Here is a 7,621-nt window from a genome sequence, read left to right as displayed (position 1 = left end):
ATTACAGACTAGAAAGGGAAGCACAGCCGCGAGCTGCCCAGTGACACGAACCTTCCAGACAATCTAAATTACTTCTATGCTCGCTTCGAGGCAAGTAACACTGAAACATGCAGAAAAGCACCAGCTGTTCCGGATGACTGTGATCACGCTCTCCGTAGCCGATGTGAGTAAGACCTTTAAACAGGACAACTTCACAAGGCCATAGGGCCAGACGGATTACCAGGACGTGTACTCCGAGCATGCGCTGACCAACTGGCAAGTGTCTTCACTGACATTTTCAACCAGTCCCTGACCGAGTCTGTAATACCAACATGTTTCAAGCAGACCACCATAGTCCCTGTGCCCAAGAACACTAAGGTAGCCTGCCTAAATGATTACCGACCCGTAGCACTCACATCTGTAGCCATGCAGTGCTTTGAAAGGCTGGTCAAGGCTCATATCAACACCATTATCCCAGAAACCCTAGACCCACTCCAATTTGCATACCACCCAAACAGATCCACAGATGATGCAATCTCTATTGCATTCCACACTGCCCTTTCCCAGGTGGACAAAAGGAACACCTATGTGAGAATGCTATTCATTGATTACAGCTCAGCATTCAACACCATAGTGCCCTCATAGCTCATCACTAAGCTAAGGACCCCGGGACTAAAGACCTCCCTCTGCAACTGGATCCTGGACTTCCTGATGTGCCGCCCCCAGGTGGTAAGGGTAGGGAACAACACATCCGCCATGCTGATCCTCAACACGGGGGCCCCTCAGGGGTGCGTGCTCAGGCCCCTCCTGTACTCCCTGTTCACTCATGACTGCATGGCCAAGCACGACTCCAACACTATCATCAAGTTTGCTGATGACACAACAGTGGTAGGCCTGATCAACGACAACGATGAGACAGCCTATAGGGAGGAGGTCAGAGACCTGGCCGTGTGGTGCCAGGACAACAACCTCTCCCTCAATGTGATCAAGACAAAGGAGATGATTGTGGACTACAGGAAAAGGAGGACTGAGCACGCCCCCATTCTCATCGACAGGGCTGTAATGGAACAGGTTGAGAGCTTCAAGTTCCTTGGTGTCCACATCACCAACAATCTATCATGGTCCAAGCACACGAAGACAGTTGTGAAGAGGGCACAACAAAGCCTATTCCCCCTCAGGAGACTGAAAAGATCCTCAGAAGGTTCTACAGCTGCACCATCGAGAGCATCCTGACTGGTTGCTCTCAACTGTAATTGATCTTTGCTTATTTGAGCTGCTCTTGCCATAATATGGACTTTGTCTTTTACCAAATAGGGCTATCTTCTCTATACCATCCCTACCTTGTCATAACACAACTGATTGGCTCAAACGCATTAAGAAGTAAAGAAATGCCACAAATAAACTTTTAACAAGGCACACCTGTTAATTGAAATGCATTCCAGGTGAAGCTGGTTGAGAGAAGCTGGTTGAGAAGCTGGTTGAAGAACGCCAAGAGTGTCCAAAGCTGTCATCAAGGCAAAGTGTGGCTATCTCAAATATAAAATATACTTTGATTTGTTTAACCCTTTTTGGGTAACTATATGATTCCATATGTGTTATTTCATAGTTTTGATGTAGAAAATAGTAAAAAATTATGTAAAACCCTGAGTACTGTAATTTCTGGACTATAAGCCGCAACTTTTTTCCCACGCTTTGAACCTCGCGGCTTAAACAATGACACGGCTAATATATGGATTTTTCCCGCTTTCAATTTTTTTTTTCCCCAAAAAACACATTCTGTGACGTGCTCAGTTTTTTGGCGGCATGAAGCTTTCATTAGACCAATGAAATTGCCGAACGGGTTAAGGTCAAACAACTTTTTGGTTTACTGTTTAGATTAAATGAGCGCCTTCAAACTTCCCATCATTCTGATTACGGTAGTCATTTTGTCACCCTCATCATGGCAAAGACACGGAGAAATGCATATGATGCAGCTTTTAAGTTGAAGGCGATTGATCTGGCTGTTGGAAAAGGAAATAGAGCTGCTGCACGGGAGCTTGGTCTTAATGAGTCGATGATAAGACGTTGGAAACAGCAGCGTGAGGAATTGACTCAGTGCAAAAAGACAACTAAAGCTTACTGCTAATTTTTTTTTGTTTGTTACAAGCCGTGTTTCGTTAAAGCCTATTTATTTTTGTTACAAGCCGTGTTTCGTTAAAGCCTATTTATTTTTGTTACAACCCGTGTTTCGTTAAAGCCTATTTATTTTTGTTACAAGCCGTGTTTCATTAAAGCCTATTTATTTTTGTTACAAGCCGTGTTTCGTTAAAGCCTATTTATTTTTGTTACAAGCCGTGTTTCGTTAAAGGCTATTTATTTTTGCTACAAGCCGTGTTTCGTTAAAGCCTGTGTAAAGTTCATTTGTTTCAATGTACCGGTAGGCACCTCCGGCTTATTTATGTTAAAACAATATATATATATATATATATATATATATATATATATATATATATATATATATATATATATATATATATATTTCAGTGGGTGCGGCTTATATTCAGGTGCGCTCAATAGTCCGGAAATTATGGTAGGTGTGTCCAAACTTTTGACTGGTACTGTATATATATATATATATTTAACTACCGGTAAAAGTTTTAGAACACCTACTCATTCAAGGGTTTTTCTTTTTTTTTACTATTTTCTACATTGTAGTGTCACGCCCTGATCTGTTTCACCTGTCTTTGTGATTGTCCCTACCCACCTCCAGGTGTCTCCTGTTTTCCCCATTAGTCCCCAATGTATTTATCCCTGTGTTTCCTGTCTCTCTGTGCCAGTTCGTCTTGTTTTGCCAAGTCAACCAGGGTTTCTCCTAGCTCCTATTTTTCCCAGTCTCTGTTTTTTCCTAGCCCTCCTGGTTTTGACCCTTGCCTGCCCTGACACCGAATCCGCCTGCCTGACCACTCTGCCTGTTCTGACCTCGAGCCTGCCTATCCCCTGAACTGTTTGGACTCAGACCTGGTTTATGAACTCTTGCCTGTCCCCGACCTGCCTTTTGCCTACCCCTTATAGTACAATAAATATTGAAGCTCAACCATCTGCCTCATGGGTCCGCATTTGGGTCTCGCCTTGTGCCCTTATAGTACAAACTGGCCATGACAGACCCAGCAGACTGGCACCAGCTCCGTCACGCTGTCTCCCTGCAGGGAGCCACCATTGGGAGGCATGAGGAGCTACTTCGGGACCTTTTGGAAGGGCTTCGTTCCCTGACGGAATGCCACAACCAAGGGTTCAAGGTTATAATGGAGCAAATCAGTGAGTTAGCTCATAGGCAGCCCGCCACCTCTGAGAGCGCCCAACCACCCAGTAACCTTTCTGCTACTAGTGGATTTGTTCAACCTACCCCGGCTCCTCGAGAACTCCGCTTACCACCTCCGGAGCATTATGCAGGCGAACCTGGTACCTGTCGGGCGTTCCTTTCCCAGTGCTCCCTAATTTTCGAACTCCAGCCCTCTTCGTTCCCGTCGAACCGATCGAAGATAGCGTATTTAATCACGCTAATGTCTGGAAGGGCGCTCTCCTGGGCAACGGCTGTGTGGGAACTGCAATCCGCTGTGTTCCATAGCCTGGAGGAATTCAAGGCGGAAGTGAGGAAGGTTTTTGATTCTCTGGTGCCCGGGAGGGAGGCGGCTCAAACTACTGCAGGTTCATCAGAACTCCCGTAGTGTGGCAGACTACGCAGTAGATCTTCGCACTTTGACCACCGAGAGTTCCTGGAATCCGGAGGCTCTGTTTGACACCTTTCTCCACGGACTGTCGGAGGGGATAAAGGACGAGCTCACAGCTCAGGAAATACCACGGGACCTCGATTCCCTCATCACCTAGGCGACTAGGATTTATGGACGCCTACGAGAACGCCGTCTGCTTGCGCCCATCCGAAGGAATCCGGAAATCCCCGAAATTGGTATTTCCGAGGAGAGCCAAAAACACCCGAGGTTCCCAGAGAATCATTGGCGACGGGTGAGTTGTATACTCCTGAGCCCATGCAACTGGGAAGAGCTAGGTTATCGGTTGGGGAACGCTTAAGTAGGCTGAATTCTAACTGTTGTCTGTACTGTGGAGGGGCGGGTTATTATATAGCCATTTGCCCAGTTAAGAAACCCTTTTCTTTAGTGGGTACAAGTACTCTGGTGAGCCAGACTGGGAGTCCCCTAACTTCCATCACTCGTCCACCCTTTTTTGTGATTCTGCTGTGGGGAGACCAGTCTAAGTCTCCGGGTCTCATTGACTCTGGGGCTGATTAAAGTTTTATGGATGCTACCATGGTTTCTGAATTAGGTATTCCCACTCAATTTCTCTCTGTCCCCATGGATGCAAGGGCAATGGACGGCCGCGCTATTGGAAGAGTCACCCATAGCACTGTTCCCGTTCAGATACGGGTATCAGGAAACCACAGTGAGACCATACAGTTCCTCCTCATCACTTTTTATTTTTGATTATTTCCCCCCCCCCTGTTCCTGTGGATTTGGGATTTTCTTGACTGGACCACGAGCTTCATCCTGGGTTGGAGTCCGTTTTGTCATTCTCATTGCCTAAAAGCGGCACAGCCGTCCTTGAGACGTTCCCCTCGGGACATAAGCAAAACCACTGATGTCTCTGCCATCCCCACTGAGTACCATGACCTCCTGGAGGTCTTCAGTAAGGCACGGACTACTTCTCTTCCCTTGCACCGTCCTTATGATTGTGCCATTGATCTCCTCCCAGGCACCACACCACCTCGTGGTTGGCTATATTCTCTATCCGGCCTGGAGACCAAGGCCATGGAGGAGTACATTGAGGATTCTCTGGCTACTGGAGGCATCCGTCCGTCTGCATCTCCTGCCGGCAGGGGGTTTTTCTTCATGGTGAAGAAGGACAAGACACTGCATCTGTGCATTGACTACTGGGGTAGTCCCAGTCTGCCCAAGAACACGTTCTTCATGTCAGACAAGTCCTTCAGCGCCTCCTGGAAAACCAATTGTTCATGAAAGCCGAGAAGTGTGAGTTCCACCGCTCTACAATCTCCTTTCTGGGATATGTCATCGCTGATTGAAATGTCCAAATGGATCCTGAAAAAGAAAAGCAGTGGTAGAGTGGCCTTAACCTATGTCCAGGGTGCAGTTACAATGTTTCCTGGGGTTCGCTAACTTCTACCGCCGTTTCATTCGGGGCAACAGCACCCTGGCGGCCCCCCTCTCTGCACTCACCTCTCCCAAAGTACCGTTCACATGGTCTCCAGCGGTCGACAGAGCCTTCGTGGACTTGAAGCATTGGTTCACCACAAAACCCATCCTCGTCCATCCGGATCCGTTCCGTCAATTTGTGGTAGAGATTGATGCTTCTGATGTTGGAGTGGAGGCCATCCTGTCCCAGCGATCTGCCCAGGATCAAAAGCTCCATCCCTGTGCCTTCCTGTCTCATGGTCTCAATCCTGCAGAGAGGACCTACGACGTAGGCTACCGAGAACTCCTGGCAGTGAAGATGGCACTGTAAGACTGGAGGCACTGGCTTGAAGGAACAGAACAGCCATTCCTGGTTTGGACCGACCATAAGAATTTGGAATATCTCCGTACAGCCAAGCGCCTTAACTCCAGACAGGCCCGGTGGGCTTTATTGTTTACAAGATTCAACTTCACCATTTCCTACCGCCCAGGATCCAAAAATGTGATGTTACATCCCCTGGACCAGGAGTGAGTATTCCATATACTGCTCTTCCTGTTAGACTCTTTTTAGTACCCATTAGTCTGACTGACTGTCCCGCATGACCTGTGTCTACAGCTTTAGTGGATTCCGGCGCAGCAGGGAACTTTATGGATCCGACCCTTGCCTCCTCTCTCAATATTATCATCTACCCGCTCTCCTCTCCTTTTCCGGTTCAAGGTCTCGACTGTCGGCCTCTAGGATTCGGAACCATCACACACATCACCCAAACACTCACCCTCACCGTGGAGCCCAATCACCAGGAAAACATCCCTTCATCACCAGTGCACCAGTTCACAAGATCATCCGCGGCCTACCATGGCTTCAGCGCCATAACCCTACCATCTCATGGTCGAGGATGGGAATCACCGATTGGTCACCTGAATGCCGGAAGACCTGCTTTCCTGTCCCCTGTGGTTCCACGTCGGTTGAGAGTCATGTGGTTGCCCTCCAGCCCAACATCCCGGAGGAATATCAGGATCTAAGGGAGGTATTCTCCAAGACCTGCGCTACCAGTCTCCCTCCTCATCGCCCCTGGGACTGTGCCATTGACCTGTTTTCCAGTGCTACACCTCAGCGCAGATGCATCTACCCTCTGTCAGTGGCTGAGACCCAGGCCATGGAGGACTACATTCAAGAGGTGCTCCCATAGAGTTTAATCCGCAAGTCCACGTCCCCTGCGTCGGCTGGTTTCTTCTTTGTGGCCAAGAAGGAGGGTTACGCCCTTGTGTCGATTATCATGGACTCAATGACATCACCAAGTATCGGTACCCTCTCCTGCTGGTGCCGTTTGCCATCGAGCAGCTCCGCGGGGCCCGGTTCTTCACCAAACTGGACCTGCGGAGTGCCTATAATCTCATTCGTATCCGGGAGGGGGATGAGTAAAAGACGGCATTCAGCACAATGTCTGGTCACTATGAGAACTTGGTTGTGCCCTTTGGCTTAGCCAATGCTCTGTCAGTGTTCCAGGCATTTGTCAACGAGGTGTTCAGGGACATGCTCGGATGTCAGGTGATTGTGTACATTGATGACATCCTGATCTTCTCAACCACCCTGGAGGATCACATCACTCACGTTCGTGCAGTCCTGGAACGCCTCTTGGCTAACCATCTATTCGTCAAGGCGGAGAAGTGCCAATTCCACCAAAGGGTGGTCTCCTTCTTGGGCTACCAAATCAGCCCACAGGGAGTGAAGGTGGAGAACTAGAAGGTAGATGCGGTAAGGTCATGGCCAGTCCCAACCACCATCAAGGGGTTACAACAGTTTTTGGGGTTTTCCAACTTTTACCACCGCTTCATCAGGAACTTCAGTGCCGTCGGCGCCCCTCTCACCTCCCTCCTCAAGGGTGGGCCTCGTAGGTTGGTTTGGTCTCCAGCAGCCGATGAGGCCTTTCATCTCCTCAAGGGGCGTTTCACCTCCACCCCCTTGCTAAAACAGCCAGACCCCACGCTACCTTTTGTGGTTGAGGTAGATGCATCGGAGGTGGGTGTGGGGGCAGTTTTGTTTCAAAGACAGGGGGACCCACTAAAACTGTATCCTTGTGCTTTCTTCTCCAAGAAACTGTCCCCCGCAGAGAGGAATTACGACGTCGGCGATTGGGAGCTCTTGGCGGTGAAGTTGGCATTAGAGGAGTGGAGACACTGGCTGGAGGGTGCCAAGGAACCATTCGTCATCCTCACCAACCATCGGAACCTTGAGTACATACGGAGAGCGAGGAGACTTAATCCGCGCAAAGCCAGGTGGGTCCTCTTCTTTACCAGGTTAACACTAACCTATCACCCAGGTTCTAAGAACATCAAGGCCGATGCCCTGTCCCGTATCTACGATTCGGGAGAGACTCCTGTCCAGAGGGCACCCATAATACATTCCTCCCGAGTCGTGGGTCCAGTGGTTTGGGACTTAGATGTGGACATCCACCAAGCTC

The sequence above is a fragment of the Salmo salar genome, chromosome ssa18 (assembly GCF_905237065.1).
Source record: "Salmo salar chromosome ssa18, Ssal_v3.1, whole genome shotgun sequence".
Lineage (NCBI taxonomy): Eukaryota > Metazoa > Chordata > Actinopteri > Salmoniformes > Salmonidae > Salmo > Salmo salar.
Note: the sequence above shows the minus strand (reverse complement) of the source record.